Source organism: Syngnathus floridae, chromosome 10, assembly GCF_059516105.1.
Source record: "Syngnathus floridae isolate MCC-2025c chromosome 10, RoL_Sflo_1.0, whole genome shotgun sequence".
In the NCBI taxonomy this organism is placed as follows: Eukaryota; Metazoa; Chordata; class Actinopteri; order Syngnathiformes; family Syngnathidae; genus Syngnathus; species Syngnathus floridae.
Genome location: NC_142422.1, coordinates 10022142 through 10035745, shown reverse-complemented (window position 1 = coordinate 10035745; position 13604 = coordinate 10022142).

Below are 13604 nucleotides of genomic sequence, written 5' to 3'. Positions count from 1 at the left end.
AATAATAATAATAATAATAATAATAATAATAATAATAATAATAATTTATCGTATTCACATATATGGACAATTTATACAGCATATTTTTAGAATGTAAGAGGGAGCCTGAGTACCAGGTCAGACTTGAAACACTCAACACTCAGTGGTGGCTCATTATTGTGGTACCCCTCAGAAGTGTAGGGGTGCTTTTGGGTGGAATATACTATACCCCGCTAACTGCCCAAAGTCAGCTGGGATAGGGTCTAGCAAGCTCGTGACCCTCGTGAAGATAAACGATTCGAATGATGAATGGATGGATACTTTGAAAACATTATTAGAGGTATCTCATGGTACCTAATGGAAGCTCACTGATGTGTGAATAATGACATATTTTTAGTGTGAATTCATTTAGAGCGTTAAAACAAAGAGCATGAAGTTGTTTTCTTTCCAGTTCTAGTTGAGATAATTGCAACATTTTCTTGGTGCACTTATCTTAGAAAACCTTCTGACAAACATGTTTTATTTTGCCAAGGGATAATGCGTTTCCAGAACATTCAACTCTCAGAAACACAAATCCCACATCCCCAAAAGTTATTCTCTTGACTATAAAGTGGTGCTGTGAATACATCAACTTCAGATAGACAAAGAGAAGTGGCGGCTTAAAGATGAGAACTAATTTACTTTTGTTTTCAGTCACTCTATGAAAATAGTAGAAAATGTTTTTGAGAGCTTGACACTAATTGGAAACTCTGACAGGCAGGCATTTTCCAACAGCATCGGATGAATTGGTTCCTAGTAGGAAAGTTAGCTTTTATGGAATTTGAATGTAAAACATTTTCAAAGATGTGACACGGTCTAATCACAGTTTTGCCAGTTACACTGATTTTTGTTGTTGCTCTTGTCCTTTCTCAGCTATTTCCCAACTGTTCATTTGAATAAATATATGTTCAATACCGAATACTTTCAATTTCTTATGTGTAATTTCTTCTGCAAATTAAGGCTAGTGTCATGCCATCATCAAGTAATTCGTTGGCACTCAACTGTGCCTTCAGGCTGTGCTTTTCTTAAAGCCATACATTGCAAAGGGGTGAATTGGGATGTACACAATTAGCTTCCTCTCCACAACCCCACCATCTTCTCCGCAGTTGAAATTATTTTTACTTTTGCCACTCATTTGTTATTGTTTTGTTAACCGACATAATATTGTGACTACACATGAACACTGATATAGTGAGAACTTGAAGAAGTCAAGCCATGACAAATGTAAATTAATAGATGGCTTTAAATCCTCTCCATACAATAAATGGGCAAGGCCTGTTTTTTTGTCTTCCAAACAAGCCCATGGATCTACTTATCTGAACAACTTGTTTTGTTTGGACGCAGGAAATAAACATTGACTGATCCTGAAACTTATTATCAGTATCCGTCCATTTCTTGACTGCTTTGTTACAATTGAACACAACTCATCTATAATTGGTGTTTCTCATTATTCCTTTCACTCTGAGCTTTCTTTCTTTGCCAGCTATTGCCAGGCCTCCAAAGGGGAGATGTTAGCTGCGCCACACTCCGTGGACAGCCATTGAGCCCCGGAGCAAACGAGCAGACATATATATCACTTGACTCTGTGTCAGGACGATTACTGGATAAAGATCACAATATGACACTTTTCCTTTTCAGTGCTGGCTCAGTGAACAGAGGAAAAGCTCATGCAGCTCAGCATGCTCCTGTCCAGGATATTGATCACAGATCTCAGTCCTAAGACCTCTCAAGTGTGTTAGAGGAAAAAAAAAAAATCCATGTGCCTTTTTTCATTTTTAAAATGTCACAGCGATGCTCAGAAATAGTTTAGTCTAGTGGGTGCACACTTTCACAATTATTGGGTATACCTCCTTTTTGATTGCATGTTGTGTCAGTTGGTGTTGTACAATATTGACAATGTATGACCATCCGAACATCCTGTGCAATCATGCTTTTGCAGATCATCAGCACATTTTCCAGAAGACCTCTTTGCTTTTTATTACATTAATGTTACTTGTAAGACCCATTATACACATCACCCCTAAAATTGTTATGGTCGCTCAAATAAAACACAAACATTGCACATACCAACAGAATGTGTTTTTAAAACCCTAAAGGCATTAACAGAGCTCCGGACATTGATGTTACGCATCCCACAATGCACCAGGCCAAACGGAAGCAAAGTGGTTTCAAAGATAAAAGTCAAGAGATAATGCCGATGTAATGCCGATTCGGCCGGGGCTTTCTCTCGATCTGCCATCATTGTTGAAAAAAGTATTGCTGGCGCTTAATTGATTCGTAATATTCAATATCCTGCCCAGCTTGCGAATGTATCTCATTAGGTCTTTTCCATCAAAGTGAGATGTGAATTCACTTGGACAGAATGTTGACGGACAAACGCTAGATTTATCGTAGGCTCCATTGTTAGTCATTGGCGTACTGGCTACATTACTGCCAATGTGACTGTGTAAAACGGAATAGTCACATGACGGATGTCCTGAGCTCTATTGAAATTTTAGAGAATACTTAGAGTAGAATACTTACTGTTATTCTCTGTTCATGGAAATTGAAACTGGTATTACTGATGCGACCTATTACTTTTGGTTGAATGGTCAGCATATCATGACAGTTTTATTTATAGGCTTAAAATGAAAATTAGTGTCCCCTGAATTACAGTACCACACACTGCATTTAGAACCAAAAGCCATAGGATACCCGACTCTGATAATGTCATATTATTGTAGATAATGATTTCTAGTTCTTTTTATGTTTGTCTTATCGATTGTCTTATAATGGGGAAAACAAACATTTACTTTTTCTTTCCCTTTTCTTTGAGGGCTAAAGGGCAGTAAAGCAATAATCCTCAATCATCGCTATTATTTTATGGAATGGCCAGAAATAAGTCAATAAATGAATCCCAATAATATTAATATATCCCATATTGAGCCACAAGATACAGTAGGCCACATTTCATTTGAGCAACAGCTGAGGCCTCCAGCCGGGCCAGCTTTCAACCAGCCTTGTCCCCGCTGGGATATTATGAGAATCATAAATAATACGTGCTAATGAGATATGAATTGATTACGTGCAGAGGGGAGCTGGACGGTCTCAATCCATCACCCTAAATGGTGTTTAACAATAGATTACCAGCCAATAATTCCTCCAATATGAGATTAAATAAAATAGCGGGGCAATTTTCAGCAGTCTACCACTGCCCCACTTTCCTTCTATTTTCTAGAGGGTGGAAATAAATCTGCTCAATTACTGTACCGGCAATTCGTTTTTCACCGCAAAGGACATTATTATTTCATTTAGAGCTTGTTCATGCATCATAGATTATTTCATTTCACTCAGTCAATACAGAGGAGTGCAGTATTTTATTTGATCCGCCTGGGTTTACGGGGAAGTGGGCTTTATATACTTGGAAGAGGGGCTTTCTGTAAATGAAGAGAAGCGTACAATCTCCTTTGTGTATTTACAAAAACTCATTCTGGTGCTCATATTCTGCAAAATGTATACTATATTTATACATTTAGTCCATGCTGTCCTCAGGCACCGAGGAGACAATGAGAAAAATGGTCCTTCTTCAAACCTGTGATCAATTGAAACTGCATTAGTTGTGCCCATAAGATGATTTGGAACATCACTTCAATCCCAAAGAACACTGAAAATTGGATAACACACATGCACACCGGGCTCTAACTTAGCAGCAAATCATGTTAAGGTTTTCAGTGAAGCCCAAGTTGTGATTGGTTATTTCTCCTTTAACTGCATCATGTTGTACCTCTGAGGGTTCACGTGTGATGATCAATGTTAATGTTTCTTCTTATCGCTTTTCTTTGGCTCAATAAAACAATGACCAGTAAACCAACATTTCACAATATGGGAGTAAATTACAATCAAATGGACCAGAATGGTTTGTTTGGTATCTTGATACAAGATTACCAGTTGCGCTAGTTTGATGTGCCAGGCGACTCATGTTGTGTTTGTGACAAAAGTAAGTATTTCCAAGGGAGGAGCTGCACTGGAACAGCACTTAATCATGACATAAAATAATTATTTGTGTACAAGCACACTTTGATACACCATGTGCACTCCCTTCATACATACTGTAGCAACTTTCACAAGTAAGCCACGCACTGGTGAGCTCTGTTGATTAGACATTAATCATTCAGACTCAAATCTGAAAATTGTGATTCACTTTTCCATTTAACTCACAACAAATTCTGGCTCGTGTTGACCTTTGATCTCTTCTTCTATCCAAATGGAACTCCCAAAATTGGTGCCAATTACACACCTTTTGGCTGTTCCAGAAGAAATATTTCCATTGAATCAGTAGCTAAGAGTCGTGATTACGGGATAACATCTAACCATTGTTTAATGGCAACAAGCCAGGGAACTGTATTTGCACTCTGATTTGTAAATGAGGCCAAACTGGTCTTTAGAGGTGTTGAGAAGTTTTACCATACTGAGCATTGGCACTAACATCAATACCAAACCTGCACTGGCACAAACTCAGAGTGAAAAGAGTAAGTGATAGTGATGTCTGTTACGCAACAAACGGCGCTTAAAAGTGAATGACAGGCGCTGGCTCCTTATTAGGATCCGCTCCCCTGTGGTGCAAACTTCACTTTGAGAAAGGTACGCACGCATGCTTTTCAAATTTATTGACAATACAAAAGCAGAGTGAAAAGTCTGCGAGGAAAAAACAAGTTCTTATGGAGCTGGCTCCACAACCAAACGTACTGTCAGATACAGGAACTTGGATGAAAAAAGGACAAAAATTTCAACCTGACTGTATTATTGAAGGTGCCAGTGTGCAAGTGCATTGCATTGAGAAAACCTTCACCAAAACAAGGCAGATCATTTCCATACAGACAGAAAAGAACCGGATCAGTTCCTCATAGGTGGGTTGTTTTTGAACAAAAAAAGGGAACACTGTATTTATTAGTGGTAGGAACGTAATAACTTTCTGCCATAAATGTTCTTCACTTAACCACAATCCAGCTTTGAGTGTGCTTGTGTGGAGTAGAGCAGCAGTCTGTGAAGGAAAAACTCAATCAAACCCACCAGAATGTGTCATGTGTTATCATCTGAGCAAAACTTCTTCCAACGTGTCCAAACATAATATGGATTGGACATTAAACAATGTTGAATATGGAGAAATTTACATCGCTTTTGTCATCATGTTGATGTTGAAAAGTAGTAAAATATGTATAACGGAAAAACAAGTGTTTTTTTTTTTTTAGTTTGACTGTCTGAACATAAAGCAAAATGCAACTGTTTGCAGAGTTTTTTTGTGTGAATGTTACTCAATTTATCTTTGAAACAGATTTTGCTGACTCAATAAACGTATTGCACCCGTGGCTTGGATTACTTTGTTCATGTTAGATTTCTGATGAGCTGGTAAAACCGACCTGCTCAGATTCAGACCACCACAGTGTATCTTCCACAGCATCAATGATTATTACATATCTCATCAGTAAATCCTTCTCATGTTTACTTCCTCTCTTTACACCCTGGCTTGGAAGTGTCCCCCCTCATCGCTTTCAATCCTGTCCTCCCAATCCTCATTCAATCCTCTTCCACCCGTCTCTCTCTGCTTTTCGTTGAATGGCCTCTTGTGGGGAAGGAGTTGAGTGGGCTTGTCTGGGGTCTGAAGTTGGGCTTGGATTGGGGAAGAGGTGGCTGTCACAGTGTTTGATTAATGACCCGTCTGTGGCATGTCCAGCTACATTAGGACTCCATGTATCTACCAGCGTCCACATGGGGCGAGGGGGCTTTGTTCTGGGAGGAAATGGTGTCAGTGGCCCACAGCCGTTTGCCTATAAAAAGATAAAGATTTACTGTCATCAAAGGGCAGATTAAAGCCAACAATAGTGACATTGATTTTTTTTTTCCCCCCCAAACCAAAAAATTCGCATTTTGGAAGGGCCATTCCAGGAATAGAGAGCGATATGATCATCTTATTTGGAAAGGATAATATGGAATCGTCTCCTAGAATGAACTTTGAAAGAAGTAAATTGTAAATATTGATTTCTGAAATAAAGTGTCAATCTCGGTTGGGCCAAGATTATTCTCATCATGTGGCTCAACCTCCAGCACCAATAAATTCAAAACTGCTGACAAAGTGGAGTGTATAGGATTTCTGTTAGGAGCAGTCGGCAGCGCCTTACCGCTTGGCCGGCCTGAGCCCCTGCCGGTAATGGCTGTTCAATTTTATCAGATAACAAAGGAGATCTCATCAGAGGCGAAAAATGAAATGAACTGTGACTCTGAATCAGGATCCCTGCTCTTATCCCAGTAAAAATCATCTGTGTGGGGCCCAGGGCTTTCCATTATTTCAGGTCACTTCATTACGGCCCTGCACACAGGACCCAATTGCTACAAACAAAGCAGGCCCTTCCTGTCTCACCCAGGGGTCGAATGTGAGGGGCAGTTTGATAGGCTCTTGACGTGTCCAGGGTTATCCCATTACCACTTAAGAGGGTTGCTGAAAGGCAGCAAATCTCACCCACTTGTTTGTTATCCTTTCTCACCCTTATGTATCATGAGAGGTTTTATTGCTCACCTTTTGTCTCATGCCAGAAAATAATTAATTTTTTCCAATTGTGGTTCGGACTAGATTTTGTTGTCGGAGTGACCTTTGTCTCATTTTCCATATACTAGATGTCAATGATGGTGAAGGTCAGGTGAAAAGAGAACAAATACAGCTGAAGGACACACCATACAAAGTTGTTTAGCTGCTGAAATACTTGTTTTACAGGATTTTAAAAAATGTATAGCGATGTGAAATTATTTTAAATAACTTTTTTTTGCCAGAAAATATCTAAGTTTCCCCCTGTATGTCTATACGTACCTTTATTCTTGCACTAGTGAATAAAAAAGGTTGTTATTGCCAAGGAATTTGTAGCATTGTGAGTAATTACAGTTTTTGTTCCAGCCTCAGAAGGCTCACTATTGATCTCCAGGAAGAGGGTGATCGATACACATGGGGGTAGGAGGATTTGATAGCTACACAGAAGAAAAATGATGTAGATCAGGCAGAGAGATTTGTAATAAAGGACTTAAAAGAAGGAAACAGATAGTACCTTCTTATTCTTCGATGTTCTCTGCATAGAACTTTGCTCAATATCTTTCCAATTGAAAACAACATAGTCATCTTATCATGGTATGTGATGGCACCTTTAAGCGCTGCGGAATGTTTTCCTTCACAATCCAATTATGATTTCACAAGGTTCCTTTCTCTCAAGGGGTTTTTATCTTTCCATCACCATCATTTCACAAGAGCTTGGAGAAAGTGCTTAACCAGTTGAAATTTATCTGATATCCTCTGAGCTCCAAACCACTGGATTGACCCATGCAGTCTTGGGTTGGCAACAGTTTGAGAACCTCAGTGACAAGATCATCATCCTGGTCATGTGTGACTTTGGATGAAAACAGTCTCAGTTACTTTTACACTTATGATCTTGGATTTTTGTTTAGTATTTGTGTTTTGGATTTACTTTAGTAAAATTAGGTCACTTTCCATTTGACTATTTTTGGGTATCATGCCATTATCCATATGCCATATAGATCGTTTTTAATTGGAATGTTGCTCATGAATACCATGACAAAAAGACTTCCCGAAGAGGTAGGCTTTCAGCTTTTGAAAGTTTGATGAGTTGAAAGGTTTTCTATGGCCTGTGATGCTCGAGTGCAATGACAAGGAAGACAAAATTACACCTTAATTCATTCCAAGTTAAAGCAAAAGAGGGAAAAAAAGAGTCTAAAAACAAAGTTTGCCCCTTTGGTTAAATTTCAGAGCAGAGGGCAATTTGCAAAGATTGAAATGTGGAATTAGAGTGGAATTGATGCATTTCAATTTGAACAAAAGGGGACACCATGCACCTTCAGGCATTATTTAAGTAATGTCTTTTGGCATGTTTGAGGCATTGGAAAGAAGGGCTCAGAAATGAGGGATTTACCCAGATGACATTGCTGTGGTCGGGTGTTATCGCTCTTTGTACTCACTCCACTGAGTGAAAAAACAAGCAGGCATACAAGAAGATTCACATCATACATCCTTTGCACTTGAGCAATGTGGATATTCACTTTAAACAACATCTAAATCAAGGTGTTCTCAACGGACCTCGTCCACTTCTTATCGAAACACAGGCACTGCCAGATAGCTTGATTTGCTTAAGGAAAGGAGGAGATATTAACAGCACTTGACTACGGCAGCGGCCCCTTCTGTTGTTCGTATTAAACTCATCCACCACTTCATTATACCTTCACTCTCTGGAGAGTCTCGCCGTACAGTCCCTCTTTATCTCCTCTTTTCTCCTGCGTTTCCCCTCCTTCTCTTGCTCTGGCTTTCTCTCTCAACCTCATGATACCAGCAGACAAGACCATCATCAACATGCGCGGTGCGCCCGTGTCATGCAGATAGCCTCTGTGTTAGTAATGGAGGGAACAGCGATCGATATGGAGAAGGAGATGGCTGCATCTAAGCGGTCTCTGTTTGGCTAGGCCTAATCATGGTGACTAATGTTGTTGTCATATTAGAAGGGATAATTTAATGCTGACACTTTACCCGTGATGAATGTGGCATCACTGACGTCGGCTTAAGTCAGGCTTGACAAACTTTTTGAAATTTTAATGTCACACTTGTTTTTGTGAACAGCCTAGGTGAACACAGACTGGATTATATATTGGATTGTCAACCAGTGGTCCACGGCTTTCTAGTGGGCCGTGGCGGTAATGTAGGTGGTCCTCGAAAGTACCGTATTTTCCGGACTATAAGGCGCACCGGACTATAAGGCACACCTTCAATGAATGGCCCATCTCAAAACATTGTCCTTATATAAGGCGCACCGGACTATAAGGCGCACCATTAATGCATTGTGTCAGATTTTTTATCCAAATCAAATCATTCTCCATTTCATCTTTTTTATTTCAACTTCAGACACAACAAATTACTTTATAATCACAAAATAATGATCCATAGTCTTTTTGATTCATGATTCATAGTCTTCAGAGGGCCACTTATGATTGATTTCATGACACAATGCTTCGGACCAATTTAAATTTAGGAATTTGGTCCATATATAAGGCGCTCCGGACTATAAGGCGCACTGTCGGCTTTTGAGAAAATTTTACGTTTCTAGATGCGCCTTATAGTCCGGAAAATACGGTAATAATGAAAAATGAAATGCAAAATAAAATTGATTTATTGTTTGGACTTGATTTATTTTCCAGCTAATTTTGTGAACAATCAACCGACCTTTTCTGTGTCTTCCTGGGGGTGTTTTCACCAAGTGTAGCAAATTTTAACACGTTCCCCCCTCCCCAAGCAAAGTTACAAGGGGTGTTTAGTCAGTTGCTGTCGACTAACATTACATTTGCCAGGTCCCAGGTCAAAACCATTCACAGCTCAGAACCTGGTCATAGCACATACAACATATTATTGTATTTTTTTTCTGCTGCGATGAGTTCCATCACTCAGACTGTAGTTGTATGAGGATGCCATCTCCCATGTCTCAAAACTCATCCATTTCTCCATTTATGGTACCTGCAGATTGAGATTGTTTGATACTCACCAGTCTGCAGGTCACACTGGGGACCTTGTGTACAGCAAGTAAATTTATTTTGATTCCTAACACCCTTATCTGAGATGTTCAGGAACAGAGTATATTTTTATGATTTATCACTTCAAAGCCGTAAAGTCTTTTGTTGACACATGACGACACTTTGTATCTTGGGCAGCATCTGTGTGACTGACTAGCCCTGCTGTTGCACTTACTTCATTCACAAAAATGACATTTTGATTTTGTTGACAGAAGCTGTTTGTAGATAAAATAGGTAAGATAAAAACTCCAATTATGATTTTTTTTATGAATTCCATCTGTTGGAGGCAGAGACAGTTGCCGAAGATGTGATGAATTGATGAGCCACAAAAGGTTAACTTGACCTTTTTGTAGACATGCAATTGTTTTATTCCATGGTGACATACTCCTTCTTTTGGATGGAGATTAAATTAAATAAAGGGGCGAGGGACGCTTAAATCTTCTCCGTCATATGGTTTACCATTTTATTCAATATGTGACATCTCATTAAGTCGTCTGGTTTTGAAATCATAAATTGATTCACAAAACTGACCCCTGTTCTTATTTTGATTCGTGTATTTATGTATTGTTTTGATTCTGCTGAAAATGCAGAGACTATTATCGCTAAACCTGCAATGGACCAACACAGCCATTTGACCTTGGCAGGTCTATTTGCACTAGAGAGACTAAATATTTACCTGTCATTGTTGATGATACTCCAGGCCTCAATGCCCTTAACGGTTTTGATGGAGAAGCAGGGCTTTGCAGCAGCGGGGAGGTGGAATTACAAATTTAAGAGCAGTGAATTGGACTATATCTTTAGGACGATGTGGTCTTAATTCTGCACCTTACAACACAACTACCTTAATCTGTAAAAGGATGGAGCAAGATTGAGAGGAGTTGCGGGGAATTGTAATGAAAACACGATACTACAAACTGCTGGTGTCTTGATCTTGAAAATACATAGCACTAGCATTGGAAAACATTTTTATCACTTGTACTTTGTGACCAGTTAGTGTCTATGATATTCAAGACTACGCTTTAATGTTTTGAGGCTTTTTGTGTACATTCTAAAAATATGTAAACTAAAAATAATAACTAACAAATAACTTTCATAGCTTCTTGCCCTGCGTAAAAAAATGCTTTCTCTCTTGGTAAATTGTGAATTGACTGTGGCTCATCACATTTTTCAATTAATTTTCATTGGCCAGACCTTATTGCCTGATTATCTCCAGACCTGTTCAATCAAGAAATAACCTAAATAGAACCTGTCTGACAAAATTGAGTTGGCCAAAAGATCTCAAAACGCTGCACCAAAATGCCACAATCCTAAGAAACTCAAGAACAGATGAGAAATAAAGTAATTGATGTCTATCCATCTGGGAAGGGATACAAAGTCATTCCACCCGCTCTGCTGGCATTTGAGCCTCCCTTTTTCGTTGTTGCACATGGTCGTCGTGCCTTGTTCGTGACAGGCTGGCCGCCCCGCTTCCCACGCTTGTCTTACTCAGAGGCACGCGCTATCATGTATTTAAACGCCGTTCTCCCGTCACATACGAATCCGCGAAGTAGCGCATTCGTAAAAGGTGAAGTGCGAAGTGGTGAGGGATCACTTTACAAAAGAAGGAATGGAGGATGCAGTAGTCAATACAAGTGTGGTCTATTATAATTTCACAATCACTCTGTACGCACGCACGCACACACACAAAGCAGAAGTATTATTTTTGATCGTCCATCGTTGACATAATTTTGCCCCAAAAGGTTCACCAAAAATTGTAAACATGAGATTCAGGAGGAATTGTGAGATCTAATACCTGACTTTTGGATCCATTAATTTAATAATTGATCCAATAAGTTTATATTTAATGCCTGCTTTGGAGTCCAACAGATGGCCACCTGGTGAAAGCAATGGCCTCAAGGTGCAAGATAGTGTTTCTCTACTTCTTCATCCGAACTGTGCGTGCTCTGAAGTCGGCCGCTTTGAGTCTTGTCGCCATGTACCGTGGGGATTGCTGATCCCCATTTCAGATAGGCGCCCTCAATCGCTTATCATTTACAGCTGTCCACCAGTAAACAATAAAACAAAACAAACAAAAGAAGAAAAAAAATGTTAGAAACAAATGAAAAGGGGGAGCTAAGAACACAAAGTCCTTTAATCCCTCTGAGGTTTGACACTCTCAGCTCCACTCTTGGCCTCCTTATTATGATAGCCATCAAAATCATAACTGTTTACACTGCTGTCACTTTGTTATCCTTTCACCAGAAGTTTTCAATTCCGAGATTGATTTGCTCCATCCACTTATCTTTCCCAACAAAGAAAGAGAAGAAAGCCTTTTTTCATTAAACTTTGGATTGTTCCTCAAGCTAAGTCTTTTTAAAGAAGGGCACTGAGGTAAAAATGTGATGTCTAAACTGCCCTCCATGGTTGCTATCGCTTCATGTAAAAATCTTCACCGAACACACTGTCCTTTTGCAGACAGAATGGAGTATTCAACATTAAATCCAGATAACATTATTCAATAGTAATGTTTTTCAACTCCTCTCTAATGGCCTAAATCATTTCTTTATTATAAATATTAGGTATCTGTAATAGGGAACACTAATTCCTTTGACTCGATGCGGGATTCCCACCTTCAAATAAGCATGCTAATCTAATTAGAAAGGTGGTAGAGCTGAACGACTACATTTTCTCGTACTTAGCGTTGGAGGACCGTGGCTTTGTGGAGCAGATGTGCTGTGAAATTCATTTCCTCTGGTGTAAACGGAGATGCTCCTCTCAATGTCTCTGTTATGAAATTTCCATTTCACAGATGATAACCTATTATCACTTTATTCAAGGCAAATGTGTTAATAGCCACAAGGAAATCTGAATTATTCATATTTGCTCATTTTTATTCTGCAGCGCAGCTCTGGCAGGGCCGCCCTGCTCTTTTCATGCACTGAGAAAGGGCTAATGTAAACATGACCGGAATCCTTGTAAATTGGCTTGTAGAGAAGGCTGTTAGCATAGTGCCTGGGGACTGATGCTAGACGGGATAACAGCTGATATCTGTAAAGTACAGGCTGTGCATGTCTGCTATTAAAAAAAGGGCACTGGATGTGTGTCAGATTGGGCAAGACTGAAAATGTGTTCATGTGAACTTGTTTGTCAACAATGATCCTGTTAGCAGCTGCTAATGGAAGCTAATTGGACCAGGATGCAGTTTGTTATACCACTAGGATTTTTTTTATATTTACATTGCATACACAAATCACCAATACTTCAGTGTTATTTAAAAAAAAAACATATCTCCACAAAAATTTTTGCTAACCCATTAAGAGTCTTTGAATGGCTACAATGCATTTCAACTTGTTGGTTTTGACGGGCAGTAGGAGGTCAGGGGTTATTTTGCATCTCGCCGGTGTCGGTCGAAATCCTTGTATGTTCAAAATGATTATTTTTGAGGAAACCCAAAAAATGGCAAATTTGTACATAAGAAAACCATTTTCAACACTTTAGGTTTGTCAATTATTTGTAGAAATAACATCCACACATTAGTACAGATTTTAACAAAATATGAAATTCAACAAAATGTGACTTATGTGTTTCAGCCTGATGCCAATGATAAAATAAACTAAGGTTAAATATCGATTTGTATTGTACGTCATTGATTTGCATCACTTAAGCAATAATAATCTCTGATGAATAATATCTTTATGAAGACAATAGATATTTCTTTGTGATTTCATGATTGCAAATTAATTATCTTTCAACCACGCTTATGACAAAATGTCATCATTTCATGAGGTGCACTTTTTGGAATTGTACATGGAGGATAATATAATGTACAGCAAAGACAATTTCTAATGCTACAATAAACAAAAATAATTTAACCTTTTAAAAGACATGAAATAAAAAAGTGCCAAAACGTGCTCAAAATATCACAGAAAACAAAATGTAGCATTTTGAAAAATGACCACTATGTCATGTCTCTAATCAAATTTAGAATGCAATCATAATTTAACAACAGTTGTGAGGTA